Below are 17061 nucleotides of genomic sequence, written 5' to 3'. Positions count from 1 at the left end.
TATTACATTACATAGATTTCACAGATCATAACTACATTTCCCATTTGTAGGTCACCAAGGTTGTTTCCAAGATCTGGTTATTTGAATAAACTTACTAACCATCAGCTTCAAGTTGTTTGTGTAAAAATAAATTTGTGTTTCATTTACATAATTTATATGAATTAGCTTGCTTCGTCAGATGATAATTGTATGTTTTACTGAATTGAATTCAGTGTTTTCTTATCAATCTTCTACCTTTTTTTCCATTACTAAATGTGGGATATTGAAATCTCCCACTATGATTGTGTTACTATTTCTCCCTTCCATTCTGTTTATATTTACTTCATACTTTAGGGATATTTGATGCATATATATTTATAATTGTTATACCTTCCAGAAGAATTGACCTTTTTTAATCATTAGATAATATCTTTCTTTGTCTCTTTTTATGGTTTTTGCATTAAAGTCTATTTTGTGGATTCTATGACCACTCTTACTCTCCCAAGTGTGAAATCATTGCACAACAAAAAAGTCAAGGCAAACCTCTAATACTACAAATGGGAACTGAATGGGAAATGGTAGCCCATATTCACTCAGCTTAGCCTGATAGGAATAGTGTTTCTACAACATAGACCTGTGGAAGATGAGAGATGCCAGCGCCCTCGCCGTCATAAGGTGAAACTGTAGCTCTACACTGATATCTAAATTTAGAGAGAAATTCTGACTTCTTGAGCTCATTTCCTTGAAGTAGAACTTCTACCAAAGAGCTTGGGAAAGAGGTCAAAAATAGCATGCTCATGGTCAGAAGGCTCGGAGGTGCCAAGCTGGGCTGGCTCTGGGCACTTGAGGTCTGCCCTCCTTGGTCACATGTAGTTTGCTCTTGCGATGTTGTCAGGTGTCAATTTACTGCTTGGGTCAGATGTGACTCTTCCCCAAAACCTAAGGGAAAGCAATTACAAACACAGCCATGTTTGGAAAGAGCTGTAAAACAATTGCAATTATAAATGCCAGTTTGAGTTCCTGGCCCCTAGAAGAAATTAGATGGAAAGGAATTAATAAAACATAAGGCACAAAGTATAAAAATATCTGGCAGAATTTCAATATGGCAGCAGAGTAGGCTGATGCACAACTGCCAGCTACCACCACCAAACTGGATTACCAATTCATTTAGAAACAATCATTGTGAAAAACTAACTTTAACTAAAAGAACAGGTTTCAAAAACCAAGTAGCACAAAAGAATCCACACCCATTCAGATAAAGTGTGTGGTAGGGACATGGTGGTTCCCCTGCTCCCAGAAGTGAGGGAAGACTGAGGCTGAGGGGCCGGAAGGGCTCTCATTAAAAGGAGAGAGACCCTAAGTGATGGGGGCCTTCAGTCTTAGGACCAGAGACCCAGCTAAGAAACCCAGGGACTGGAGGAGACAACACAGAGTGAGGAAAAGAGTGAAAGTTTTGTATGTGGGAAGCATCTGGGTATTCTTAAAGTGACAGAGCAGAAAATATTGCTCACAGCCACCTGCCTGGGGCTCTGGGGGTAAGGAAGGCTGAGAGGACTGACTCGGCTTGCATGAGAAAAGAGGAGAGACCAAGACAAATGTAGACAAGTAGAGGAGTGCCTGGGATGACCTGAGTTAAGTTAATTCATTCTCCTTTGTGGAGGTGGTCATAGCTGGGGGAGGGGTTGACCCTTCCACCCAGCACAAGTCAAAAGTGGTTCTGGGTGTCCCACTTCCAAAAAGCTCTCCAGCTCCAATAAGCACAAAGGACACAATGAAAAGAAGGTAGTAAGGGAGAGGGTCAGTAACTCAGGTTTCCAGAGAGACCTGAGCTACACCTCCCCTTTCTGAAACCAAGAATGCATCCCACCCCCAAAAAGCAACTGGCAGAACACGCCTTCAGATTCTCAGAGGTCACACCCACCACATTCCTCTATATAGTTTCAATTAAGCCCCCTGTTGAGATCAGCTAACAAACTCCCTGTTGAGTTAAGCAAACTGAAAGCAAGCAAACTGAGTCGTTAAAGTGGCTCACCTAGTTACGGAGACTACAACTCAAACAAGCCTGCAAACCACAAACAGAAACAATGGGAAGACAGGGTAACTTAAGACATGAATCAACAAGAAAAATCCCCAGAAAAGGATCTGGATATAATCAAATTACCGGATTCAGAGTTTAAAATAATGATTGTTAGGATGCTTAAGGATCTCAAAGCTACAATAAATGAACTTAATAAACACCTAAATAAAAAAATTGTAAGCATCAAAAAGGACACAGAAATCATAAAAAATAACAAGATAAAAATGACAAACACAATATCAGAAATGAAGACAACACTAGAAGGAATTAAAAGCAGGCTGGATGAAGCAGAGTATCGAATCAGTGACTAAGAGGACATGATAAGCAAACCATGGAAGCAGAACAGCAAAAAGAAAAGAGGATCAAAATGTCTGAGGAAAATCTAAGAAAGCACTGTGACAACATGAAGAGAAACAATATCTGCATAATAGAGGTTCCTGAAGGAGAAGAGAAAGAACAAGGGATAGAGAACCTGACTGAAGAAATCATAGCTAAAAATTTCCATAAATTGATGCAGGAAAGAGTCGCACAGATTCAAGTAGCAGAAATAACCCCATTAAAAAATAACCCAAAAAGCCCTACACCAAGACACAGCAAAATCAAAATAGCAAAGCAAAGAGATAAAAGAATACTAAAAGCTGCAAAAGAAAAGCAGTCAATCAACTACAAAAAAGACCCCATAAGGATGACATCCGACTTTTCAATAGAAACACTTGAGGCCAAAAGAAAATGGCAAGAAATATTCAAAGTCATGCAGAACAAGAACCTACAAGCAAGACTTCTTTATACAGCAAGGCTATCATTTAAAGATGAAGGAGAAATAAAAAGCTTCCCAGACAAAAACAAAACAAAACACAACAAAACAAAAAAATTTAAGAAATTTATTACAACCAAACCAATGTTGCAAGAAATGTTAAGGGACCTGCTGTAGACAGAACAAAGTGGAAAATAAATCTAGTAAAAGAGGAAAGTAGATTTAAAGAAAAAATAGGAATAAATCCAACTACATATCAATAATAAGCTTAAATATCAACACATTACATGATCCAATCAAAAACCATAGGATAGCTGCATGGATAAGAAAACAGGACCCATACATATGCTGTCTACAATAGACACACCTCAAAACAAAAGATGCACATAGATTGAAGGTAAAAGGATGAAAAAAAATATTTCATCTAAATGGAAATGAAAAAAAAAGCTAGGGTAGCAATACATATATCAGACAAAATGAACTTTAAAACAAAGGATATAGTAAGAGATAAAGAAGGCCACTAAATAATGATAAAGGGAGCAATTCAACAGGAAGATATAACTGTTATAAATATCTATGCACCTAATATAGGAGCACCTAAATATATGAAGCAGATTTTGATGGACATAAAGAGCAAGATAAACAGCAATACTGTAATAGAAGGGGATTTCAATACCCCCACAAACATCACTAGATAGATCCTCAAAAAAAAATTAACTAAGAAACAGTAGACTTAAAGGAAACACTAGATCAACCTAATTTAATAGATAACTTCAGAACCTTTCACCCTAAAGAAGCAAAATATACATTCTTTTAAAGTGCTCATGGTACATTCTCTAGGATAGACCACATGTTAGGGCACAAAAGTGGTCTCAACAAATTTAAGAAGATTAAAATCATATCGAGCATTATATCTAATCACAATGGCATGAAACTAGAAATCAACCATAACAGAAAAACTCAAAAATTCTCAAACACATGGAAACTAAATAACAGGTTGTTAAATAACAAATGAATTAACAATAAGATCAAATAAGAAATAAAAAAAATTTTAGAAATGAATGATAATGAGCATAAATTAACTCAAAATTCATGGGACACAGCAAAAATAGAACTGAAAGAGAAGTTCATAGCACTGCAGGCATACTTTAAGAAGCTATAAAAAGCTCAAATAAACAACTTAACCCTGCTTCTAAAAGAACTAGAAAAAGAACAGCAAGTAAAGCCCAGAAATAGTAGAAGAAATAAAATAATAAAGATCAGAGTGGAAATAATGATATAGAGCAGTGGTTCTCAACCTTTCTAATGCCATGACCCTGCAATATAGTTCCTCATGTTGCGGTGACTCCAAACCAAAAAATAATTTTGGTGGCTACTTCTATGATTCGGAATGTAAATACCTGATATGCATTATGTATTCTCATTGCTTTAGGCAACCCCTGTGTTTTGGCCGTTCGACCCCTGCTGGGGTTGTGACCCACAGGTTGAGAACCACTGATATAGAGGTTAAAGAAACTATACAGAGGATCAATGAAACCAAGACCTGGTTCTTTGAAGAGGTAAACAAGATCAATGAAACTTTAACTAATTTCACCAAGAAAAAAAAAGAGAGGACTCAAATAAATAAAATTAAAAATGAGAATGAAGAAATAACAACTGACACAACAGAAATACAAAATATTGTAAGAAAATACTATGAAGAACTGAATGACAAAAAACAAGACAACCTAGTTTCTTAAAACATACAATCTTCAAAAAATCAATCTGAAAGAATCAAAACACCTAAACAGACTGATTACAAAAAATGAGATCAAAACAGTTATCAAAAAATTCCCTCCCCCCAAAAAAGTCCTGGGCCTGATGGTTTTACAAGTAAATCCTACCAAATATTCAAAGAAGAACTAACTCCTATCCTTCTCAAGCTATTTCAAAAAATTCAAGAGGAAGGAAGACTTTCAAGCTCCTTTTATGAGGCGAGCATAATTCTGATTCCAAAACCAGGTGAAGAGAACACAAGAAAATAAAATTATAAGCCAATATCCCTGATGAATTTAGATGCTAAAATCCTCTACAAAATATTAGCAAACAGGACCCAGCAATATATATTTTAAAAAATCATATACCTTGATCAAGTGGGATTTATTCTGAGGAGGCAAGGCTGCTACCATATTCACAAATCAATCAATGTGATACATCTCATAAACAAAAGGAAGGAGAAAAACCTTAGATGCAGAAAAAGCATTTGATAAAATCCAGCATCCATTAATGATCAAAACTTTAAGCAAAGTGAGAATACAGGGAACATACTTCAACATAATAAAGACCATATGTGACAAACCACAGCCAACATCATACTCAATGGGCAGAAATGAAAAGCAATCCCCTTAAGATCAGGAAAAGGCAAGGGTGTTCCCTTTCACCACTCTTATTCAACATAGCTCTGGAGGTCCTAGCCACAGCAATCAGACAAGAAAAAGAAATAAAAGGCATCCAAATTGGAAAAGAAAATGTAAAACCATCATTATTTGCAGATGATATGATATTGTCTATAGAAAACCCTAAAGTCTCAGTCAAAAAACTACTGTACATGAAAAAAGAATTCAGCAAGATGGCAGGATATAAAATTAATACTCAGAATTCAGAGGCATTTTTGTACACCAACAATGAACAGTCAGAAAGAGAAATTAAGGAAACAATCCCCTTCATTATTGCAACCAAAAAAATTAAGTACTTAGGAGTAAATTTAACCAAGGAGATTAAAGACGTACTCGAAAAATTATAAAACATTGATAAAAGAAATCAAGAGAGATACAAACAAGTGAAAGCAAATACCATGCTCATGGTTAGGAAGAATAAACATCATGAAAATATCTATATTGCCTTACCAGGTGGTGGTGTGGTGGAGAGAGCATCAGACTGAGATGCAAAAGGACCCAGGTTTGAGACTACGAGGTCGCCAGCTTGAGTATGGGCTCATCTGGTTTCAGCAAAAGCTCACCAGCTTGAACTCAAGGTTGCTGGCTCAAGCAAGGGGTTTTACTCTGTCTGTGGAAGGCCTGCGGTCAAGGCACCTATGAGAAAGCAATCAATGAACAACTAAGGTGTTGCAATGAAAAACTGATTGATGCTTCTCATCTCTCTCCGTTCCTGTCTGTCTGTCCCTATCTATCCTTCTTTCTGAATATATCTTCCTCTGTCCCTGTAAAAAAACAAACAAAAACATAAAATGTCTATATTACCCAAAGATATTCATAAATTTAATGCAGTACTAATTGAAATACCAATGACATACTTCAAAGATATAGATTACATATTCAAAAAATTTATATGGAACCAAAAAAGAACACGAATAGCCTCAGCAATCTTGAAAAGAAAGAATAAAGTGGGGGTACTTCTTGAAATAAAGTTATACTACAAGGCCATTGTACTCAAAACAACCTGGTACTGGCATAAAAACAAGCATATAGATCAATGGAACAGAACAGAGAACCCAGAAATAAACCCACAGCTTTATGGACAACTGATATTTGACAAAGGAGGTAAGAGCATACATTGGAGTACAGACAGCCTCTTTAATAAATGGTGTTGGGAAAATTGGACATCTAACTGCAAAATAATAAAACTAGACCACCAACTTAAACCATTCACTAAAATAAACTCAAAATGGATAAAAGACTTAAATGTAAGCCGTGAAACCATAAGCATCTTAGAAGAAAACATAGGCAGTAAGCTCTCTGACATCTCTCGCAGCAATATATTTGCCAATTTATCTCCACCGGAAAGCGAAATAAAACAACAGGATAAACAAATGGAACTATATCAAACAAAAAAGCTTTTGCACAGCTAAAGACAATAAGAACAGAATAAAAAGACAAACTACAAACAGGGAGAACATATTCAACAATACGTCTGATAAGGGGTTAATAATCAAAATTTATAAAGGACTTGTAAAACTCAACATCAGGAAGACAAACAATCCAATCAAAAAATGGGCAAAAGAAATGAATAGACACTTCCCCAAAGAGGACATACACATGGCCAATATGCATATGAAAAAATGCTCAACATCATTAATCATTAAAGAAATGCAAATGAAAACCACAATGAGATATCACCTCACACCAGTCAGAATGGCGCTCATCAACAAAACAACACAGAATAAGTGCTGGCGAGGATGTGGAGAAAAGGGAACCCTCCTGCACTGCTGGTGGGAATGCAGACTGGTGCAGCCACTGTGAAAAACAGTATGGAGATTCCTCTAAAAATTAAAAATTGAACTGTCTTTTGACCCAGCTATCCCACTTTTCGGAATATACCCTAAGAACATCATAACACTGTTCCAAAAGGAGAAATGCACCCTCATGTGTATTGCTGCATTGTTCACAATAGCAAAGATCTGGAAACAGCCCAAGTGTCCATCAGTGGACGAGAGGATTAAAAAGGTTTGTTACCTATATACTATGGAATACTACTCGGCCATAAGAAATAATAACATCAGATCATTTCCAAGAATGTGGATGGACTTTGAGAACATTATACTGAGTGAAATAAGTAAATCAGAAAAAACTAAGAACTATATGATTCCATACATAGATGAGACATAAAAATGAGACTCAGAGACATGGACAAGAGTGTGGAGGTTACTTGGGGGGGAGGAGGAAAGGGAGGGGGTTGGTGGAGGGGAGGAGGACAAAGAAAAGCAGATAGAAGGGGACAAAAGACTATTTGACTTTAGGTGAGTGGTATGCAACATAATCAAATAACAAAATAACCTGGAGTTGTTTTCTCTGAACATATGTACCCTTATTTATCAAAGTCACCACATTAAAATAAATTTAAAAATATAAATAAATAAATAATGAATGGGTTAACAATGAGATCAAAGAAGAAATAAAAAAAATCCTAGAAACAAATAATAATGAGCATACAACTCAAAATTTATGGAACAAAGCAAAGGTGATCCTGATAGAAAAGTTTATAGCATTACAGGCATACCTTAAGAAGCAAGAAAAAGATCAAATAAACCACTTAACTCAGCAACCAAAAGAACTAGAAAAAGAACAGCAAATAAGGCCCAAAGGAAGTAGAAGGAAGGAAATAATAAAGATCAGAACAGAAATAAATGACAGAATGGCTAAAAAAAAATACAGAGGATCAATGAAACCAGAAGCTGGTAAACAAAATCATTGAACCTTTAACCAGACTCACCAAGAAAAAAAAAGAGAAGACTCAAATAAATAAAATTTGAAATGAGAGTGGAGAAGTAACAACTGACACAGCAGAAATACAAAAGATTGTCTGAAAATACTATGAAAATCTGTATGCCTAAAAATTAAACAACATAGGTGAAATGGTAAATTTCCTGAAAAATATAATCTTTCAAAAATCAATCTGGAAGAATCAGAAAACCTAAATAGGCCAATTACAACAAATGAGATCAAAACAGTTATCAAAAAACTCCCAACAAACAAAAGTCCTGGACCAGATGGCTTAACAGGCAAATTTTACCAAAGATTCAAAAAAGAACTAACTCCTATCCTTCTCAAGCTATTTCAAAGAATTAAAGTGAAGAAAAGACTTCAAAGTTCCTTTTATGTGGTGAGCAAAATTCTGATTTCAAAACCAGGCAAAGATAACACAAAGAAAAAAATTATTGGCCAATATTCCTGATTAATTTAGATGCTAAGATTCTCAACAAAATATTAGCAAGCCGAATTTAGCAATACATGAAAAAATAATACATCATAATGAAGTGGGATTTATTCTGGGGAGGCAAGGCTGCTACAATATTTGCAAATCAATCAATGTGATTCATCACATAAACAAAAGGAAGGAGAAAAACCACATGATAATATCAACAGGTGCAGAAAAAGCATTTGATAAAATCCAGCACCCATTTATGATCAAAACTCTTAGCAAAGTGAGAATATAGTGAACATACCTCATCTATGACAGTCCCACAGCCAACATCATACTCAATGGGCAAAAATTAAAAGCAATCCCCTTAAGATCAGGAACAAGGCAGGGGTGCCCCTTTTCATCACTGTTATTACACATAGTCCTGGAAGTCCTAGCCACAGCAATCAGACAGGAAGAAGAAATAAAAGGCATCCAAATTGGAAAAGAAGTATAACTATCATTATTTGCTGATGATATGATACTGTACATAGAAAATCCTAAAGTCTCAGTCAAAAAACTACTGGACCTGATAACTGAATTCAGCAAGGTGGCAGGAAATAAAATTAATACTCAGAAATCAGAGGCATTTTTATACACCAACAATAAACTGTCTGAAAGAAAAATTAAGAAAACAATCCCTTTTACTATTGCAATAAACAAAGTACCTAGGAGTAAACTTAACCAAGGAGGTTAAAGACTCGTACTCAGAAAATTATAAAACATTGATAAAAGAAATCAAGGAAGATACAAACAAGTGAAGAATATACCATGTTCATGATTAGGAAGAATAAACATCATTAAAATGTCTATATAAACCAAAGCAATTTATAAATTCAATGCAATTCCTGTAAAAATACAAATGACATACTTCAAAGATGTAAAACAAATATTCCAAAAATTCATATGAAACCAAAAAAGAACACGGATAGCCTCAACAATCTTTTTTTTTTTTTTTTTGTATTTTTCCGAAGCTGGAAACAGGGAGAGACAGTCAGACAGACTCCCGCATGCACCTGACCGGGATCCACCCAGCACACCCACCCAGGGCACCACTTCTGTTGCGACCAGAGCCACTCCAGCGCCTGGGGCAGAGGCCAAGGAGCCATCCTCAGCGCCCAGGCCATCTTTGCTCCAATGGAGCCTCGCTGTGGGAGGGGAAGAGAGAGAGAGAGAGAGGAAGGAGAGGGGGAGAGGTGGAGAAGCAGATGGGCACCTCTCCTGTGTGCCCTGGCCGGGAATCTCAAAAATCTTGAAGAAGAAGAATAAAGTGGATGATATAACACTTTCTGATATCAAGTTATACTACAAGACCATTATACTCAAAATACCTTGGTACTGGCATAAGAATAGGCATATAGATCAATGGAACAGAACAGAAAACCCAAAATGAAACCAACGCCATTATAGACAATTGATATTTGACAAAGGAGGTAATAGCATACAATGGAGTAAAGACAGTCTCTTTAACAAATGTTGTTGGAAAAATTAGACAGCTACCTGCAAAAAAATGAAACTTGACCACCAATTTATACCATTCACAAAAATAAACTCAAAACGGATAAAAACTTAAATGTAAGTCATGAAACCATAAGCACCCTAAAAGAGAAGATAGGCAATAAGCTCTCTGACATCACTTGCAGCAATATATTTGCTGATTTATCTACACGGCAAGGGAAATAAAGGCCAGGATAAACAAATGGGACTATATCAAACTAAAAAGCTTTTGCACAGCTAAAGATAATATGAACAAAATAAAAATGTAAACCACACAATGGAAGAATATATTCGACAATACGTCTGATAAGGGGTTAATAACCAAAATTTATAAACAACTAGTAAAACACAACACCAGGAAGATAAACAATCCAATCAAAAATGGGTGAAAGAAATGAATAGACACTTCTCCAAAGAGGACATACAGATGGTCAATAGGCAGATGAAAAAATGTTCAACATTACTAATCATTAGAGGAATGCAAATTAAAGCCACAATGAGATATCACCTCACACTAGTCAGAATGGTGCTCATAAACAAAACAAAACATAATAAGTGCTAGTGAGGATGTGGAGAAAAGGAAACCCTCCTACACTGCTGGTGGTATTGCAGACTGGTGCAGCCACTGTGGAAAACAGTAAGGACATTCCTCTAAAAATTAAAAATTGAACTGCCTTTGACCCAGCCATCCCACTTTTAGGAATATATCCCAATAACACCACATCAATGATTCAAAAGAAGAAATGCACCTCCATGTTTATGGCAGCATTTTTTTACCATAGCCAAGATCTGAAAACAGCCCAAGTGCCTGTCAGTGGACGAGTAGATTAAAAAGCAGTGGTACAGACAATGGAATACCATGGGGCCATGAAAAAGAAGGAAATCTTAACTTTTGCAACAATATGGATGGACCTTGATACTATTATGTTAAGTGAAATAAACCAGGCAGAGAAAGAAAAATATCATATGACCTCACTCATTTGAGGAATCCGACGAACAATATGAACTGAGGAACAGAATAGCAACAGAGGAGGGATCAAAGGATCCAGAAGGAAAGCAGACAGAGGGAAAGGAAATTATAGGATGGGATCAGAGAAGGAAAAGAGGGAAAGAGATTGGTGAAATTATATATGCATAACACAGCGTTATAGAGAGCAGAAAAGCAAATCCTGGAGGATATGGGGGAGAGCGTTGTGGGGAGGCATGCAAGTGGGACGTTGAGGGAACACAGAGGAGGGGGCATGCATTTGAGGGGACACTGGAATCTATGTAAATAAAATAAATTAAATTTTTTTTTAAAAGAACATGGTCAAAGCTATACTGCCACTGGCTCTGTTTTTACCAAGTTGCATAGCTTTTCTTGAATAAATGCTTTCCCATGTTTCATATGTTTTTAGGAAAATTTCCAATTGTTGCTTTAAAAAAAATTTTTTTTTACCAGTAGTATTGTTGTTTCAGTAAGCGAAGGTCCACTGAGCTTTTTATAATGTCATTTAGAAAGCCTATCACTACAATCACCTTTAATAAAATTTTAATAATGGAGTTATTTCAGATTTACACAAGTGTTTCAAAAATAACATTGAAAATTCCTGTATATCACTCACTTGGTTTCCCTTAAAACTTTACATCTAAATTTTATCATCATACATTACTGGCTTCATTTTTCCAAAACAAAGAATCCAATATTATAACTAAAGTCCAGTTTGTTGAAAATTTACTAATATTTTCACTAATGATTTCTTAATTTTAAGATCTAATTTTAATAAACCTTGAAAAATAAAAAAAATCCTCTTTATTTAACTCACCATCTGGTACTGTGTTGCCAGCAATGTCTAATTCAGATAACCACTATTTAGTTCAAAGATAAAGATATGGTAATATAAAGGAAAATTAATAAAGCAGGAAATAGAGTCATATTTAGGAAACAATTCAGGGTATAGTGACTAGACTATGCAAGCAAATTTATAAGAATTTCTCAGGTTTTTAAAGGATGTTTTACTGGAGAGAACGTTGGCCTAGGATGGTGAGGCCCAAGTTCAAAACCCCAAAGTCACTGGCGTGAGCACTGGTTCACCAGCTTGAGCATGGGGTCACTGGCTTGAGTGTAGGGTCATAGAAATGACCCCATAGTAGTAACTGGTTTGAGCCCAACATCATTTGCTTGAGCAAGTGGGCACAGGCTCACTTGGAGCCCCACCCCACAGGCACTTAGGAGAAAGCAAACAGTGAACAACTAATGCGCCACGACGACCAGCTGATTCTTCTCATTTCTCTCCTTCCTATCTGTGTGTCTGTCTTTCTCTCTTTGGAAAAAAAAACAAAACTTATGTTCATAGAAAAACCTTTAGGCCTATGTATAGATCTGCCTTTTTTATGACTATCAAACCCTAGAAACAACATAATGTCTCTCAGCTGAAGAACGATTAAACATTCTGTAATATCAGTAAAATAGAATACTACTGAAAACTATTTGCACTACCAGTAAAAGTAGCAACATTGATGAGGTGTAAATGCATTATATCAAGTGAAAGAAGCAAGACTCATAGACTACATACGCTAGAGTCCAGTGAAAGATATTCTTGCAAAGGTTGTTACCTACACGAAACAGTTCTGTGGTTTACTGAAGCAGTGGGTAGGGGAAGGAATTGACAACAGAGAACCTTGTACTTTTGTATACATGTTGGAAATGTTCTATTATCATGATTCTGGTAGTAGCTACATTACCATTACACATTTGAACAAATTCTTAGAACTATACACACACAAAAAATGTGTGGATCATACAGTTTCTAAATTATGCATTTAGAAAAAGAAAAGAAATTATATGTAGTAGCAAAATATGCATGCACATTCATTATACAGCTGGGTCCCCATAGGCCAGGCATGGCCAACAGTTTTGCCCCCAGGCCAGATTAGAAAGAAAACATTTTTCACAGGCCGGATGAAATATTAAAATTAAAAAATGTTAAATACAAAAGCGATTTTTTAAGTAAACAAAATTTTTATGTAATTTGTTTATGAATAAATGTGAGTGAAAAAAATTTAATATACAATATTATTTTAATAAAAATATAATTACATACCATATAAATATCCAAACTCTATTGCAATCAATTGAAATAATATTTAATTAATAGAATGAGCTTGAAGGGGGTTATATCACAAATAAAACAATTATTTCATTTTACAAACAGCTTGGACACGTTTGCAGTTATCAACTGCAACTATTGTCTATGCTACAATTCCACTTGATTCAGCACACTTGACCACAAAAATAACGAATTGTTTGACCTTGGGTGCACACTGTCAAACTCCGCCTAACAGAATGTGGGTTTCACATCGCTGCTAAACATCAAAAAGTTCATATCGAGTACAGAGTAGTACAAAAGTTGTAAAAATTTATAATGAAATTTTTTTAAAAAAATAAAGAAGTATGACAATTCCATTCAACCAGTTATTGAGAGTTAACCCTAGATTAGTCACAAGCGGAATTCTTTTCCACATATCACTATCTTCTTAAATATCTCGATTTCCAATAAATTAATCAAAGACACTTCTGCTTCTGAGTAGCTGAGATTTTAAAGTAGCGGAGAATATTAAAAATTTAATCGCAGGCCACATAAACTCATTACGCGGGCCGGATTGGACCCATGGGCCATACGTTGGCCATCCCTGCCATAGGCAGTTTAATTATTTCTTCCTTAAAAAGGTGGGATGAGGAGCTATAGATGCCCACATTCCCTGAGAGCCCCATATCTCTACAACTCACTCCTGGATCCCTGCGTTAGCCTCTGAAATACCAACAACAATTCACACAACATCATTTTAGAGGGACCACACTGCACACTGGGTACTTTGATCATCATAAATTCATATGAATGTTAATACTTCTCATTACACACAGGCCTGTGTCTACTAAGAATTGCTATAATCCTGCAACCATGGCCAAGGAAAACACTCCAAGATTTAAAAAAGGACTTTAAAATGGTAACCACTTACACAGTTCACAGAGCTTCTCTTATTTGCTATTTACATACAGAATCCTGTAATTATGTAGGGGAAACAATTTTATTTTATTTATTTTACAAACAAGACAAAAGTAGTAGACTCTTCCAAAGGCAGAATTTGAATTCACTGTGGATTCAGGACTTAAATCCCGGGTTCTGAGTCCTTGTTAGTTTTTTTTCCTCTAACTTTCTCCATGTTACAGAACTTGGAAAACTTCATAAACTCCTAAAATATAGCTTGTTTATCATTATTTATTCATTATTTCATGGATAAATTTATGATTCCATACTCACTATTAAGGATTGACTGTCCCTTCTCTTCAATGAGCAAGGTAAGGTAAATAATTTTTTTTTAATTTTATTTTTTTTAATGGGGCAACATCAATAAATCAGGATACATATATTCAAAGATAACAAGTCCAGGTTATCTTGTCTTTCAATTTGTTGCATACCCATCACCCAAAGTCAGATTGTCCTCTGTCACCATCTATCTAGTTTTCTTTGTGGCCCTCCACCTCCCCCATTCCCTCTCCCTTTCCTCCTTCCCCCCCCTCCCCGTAACCACCACACTCTTATCAATGTCTCTTAGTTTCACTTTTATGTCCCACCTACGTATGGAATAATGCACTTCCTGCTTTTTCTGATTTACTTATTTCACTTCGTATAATGTTATCTAGATCCCACCATTTTGCTGTAAATGATCCGATGTCATCGTTTCTTATGGCTGAGTAGTATTCCATAGTGTATATGTGCCACATCTTCTTTATCCAGTCTTCTATTGACGGGCTTTTTGGTTGTTTCCATGTCCTGGCCACTGTGAACAATACTGCAATGAACATGGGGCTGCATGTGTCTTTACGTATCAATGTTTCTGAGTTTTGGGGGTATATACCCAGTAGAGGGATTGCTGGGTCATAAGGTAGTTCTATTTTCAGTTTTTTGAGGAACCACCATACTTTCTTCCATAATGGTTGTACTACTTTACATTCCCACCAACAGTGTATGAGGGTTCCTTTTCTCCACAGCCTCTCCAACATTTGCTATTACCTGTCTTGTTAATGATAGCTAATCTAACAGGTGTGAGGTGGTATCTCATTGCAGTTTTGATTTGCATTTCTCTAATAACTAAAGAAGATGAGCATCTTTTTATATATCTGTTGGCCATTTGTACTTCCTCCTGGGAGAAGTGTCTGTTCATGTCCTCTTCCCATTTTTTTATGGGATTGTTTGTTTGTTTGTTATTGAGTTTTATGAGTTCTTTGTATATTTTGGATATTAGGCCCTTATCTGAGCTGTTGTTTGAAAATATCATTTCCCATTTAGTTGGCTTTCTGTTTATTTTATCAGTTTCTCTTGCTGAGCAAAAACTTCTTAGTCTGCCTGACCTGTGGTGGCGCAGTGGATAACGCATCGACCTGGAAATGCTGAGGTCGCCGGTTCAAAACCCTGGGCTTGCCTGGTCAAGGCACATATGGGAGTTGATGCTTCCAGCTCCTCCCGCCTTCTCTCTCTCTCTCTCCCTCTCTCTCTCCTCTTTAAAAAAAATGAATAAAGAAAAAAAGGAAAAAAAAAAAAACTTCTTAGTCTGATGTAGTCCCATTCATTAATTTTTGCCTTCACTTCTCTTGCAATTGGAGTCAAATTCATAAAATGCTCTTCAAAACCCAGGTCCATGAGTTTAGTACCTATGTCTTCTTCTATGTACTTTATTGTTTCAGGTCTTATGTTTAGATCTTTGATCCATTTTGAGTTAATTTTAGTACAGGGGGACAAACTGTAGTCCAGTTTCATTCTTTTGCATGTGACTTTCCAGTTTTCCCAGCACCATTTAATGAAGAGGCTTTCTTTTCTCCATTGGGTGTTCTTGGCCCCTTTATCAAAAATTATTTGACTATATATATGTGGTTTTATTTCTGAACTTTCTATTCTGTTCCATTGGTCTGAGTGTCTACTTTTCTGCCAATACCATGTTGTTTTGATTGTCATGTCCCTATAATATACTTTGAAGTCAGGTATTGTAATGCCCCCAGCTTCATTCTTTTTCTTTAGGATTGCTTTGGCTATTTGGGGTTTATTATAATTCCATATAAATCTGATAATTTTTTGCTCTATTTCTTGAAAAAATGTCATTAAAATTTTGATGGGAATTGCATTAAATTTGTATATTGCTTTGGGTAATATGGCCATCTTGATTATATTTATTCTTCCTAACCAAGAACAAGGAATATTCTTCCATCTCATTATATCTGTTTCGATTTCTCTTAACAATAGTTTATAGTTTTTATTATATAAGTCCTTTACATTCTTTGTTATGTTTATTCCTAAGTATTTCATTTTTTTTGTTGCAATTGTGAAGGGGATTATTCTTTTGAGTTCGTTCTCAATTGTTTCATTGTTGGCATATAGAAAGGCTATTGACTTCTGTATGTTAATTTTGTATCCTGCGACCTTACTGTATTGGCTTATTGTTTCTAGTAGTTTTTTTGTGGATTCTTTGGGGTTTTCGATGTATAGGATCACATCATCTGCAAAAAGTGATACCTTTACTTCTTCTTTTCCGATATGGATGCCTTTTATTTCTTTGTCTTGTCTGATTGCTCTGGCTAGAACCTCTAGTACCACATTAAATAAGAGTGGAGAGAGTGGACAACCCTGTCTTGTTCCTGATTTAAGGGGGAAAGCTTTCAGTTTATTGCCATTTAATATGATGATAGCTGATGGTTTATCATATATGGCCTTTATCATGTTGAGATATTTTCCTTCTATACCCATTTTGTTGAGAGTCTTAAACATAAAATTGTGTTATATTTTATCGAAAGCCTTTTCTGAGTCTATAGATAACATCATGTGGTTTTTGTTCTTTGTTTTGTTGATATGGTGTATTACATTAACCGTTTTTGCGTATGTTGAACCATTCTTGAGATTCTGGGATGAATCCACTTGATCATGATGTATCATTTTTTTAATATGTTGTTGTATTCGATTTGCTAGTATTTTGTTTAGTATTTTAGCATCTGTATTTATTAGAGATATTGGTCTGTAGTTTTCTTTTTTTGTGCCATCCTTGCCTG

The 17061-nt window shown here is 35.7% G+C and overlaps 1 pseudogene; it reads left to right on the top strand.

The window, feature by feature from the left end:
* Nucleotides 1-622: 622 nt before the first annotated feature.
* The window catches only part of LOC136319710 (olfactory receptor 5B2-like), a 49363-nt pseudogene continuing 32924 nt past the window's right edge, over nucleotides 623-17061 (top strand).

This window comes from Saccopteryx bilineata, chromosome 1, assembly GCF_036850765.1.
Source record: "Saccopteryx bilineata isolate mSacBil1 chromosome 1, mSacBil1_pri_phased_curated, whole genome shotgun sequence".
NCBI classification, from domain to species: domain Eukaryota; kingdom Metazoa; phylum Chordata; class Mammalia; order Chiroptera; family Emballonuridae; genus Saccopteryx; species Saccopteryx bilineata.
The sequence above is the reverse complement of the archived record's forward strand: the minus strand, read 5'-3'. Positions and strand labels throughout refer to the sequence as shown.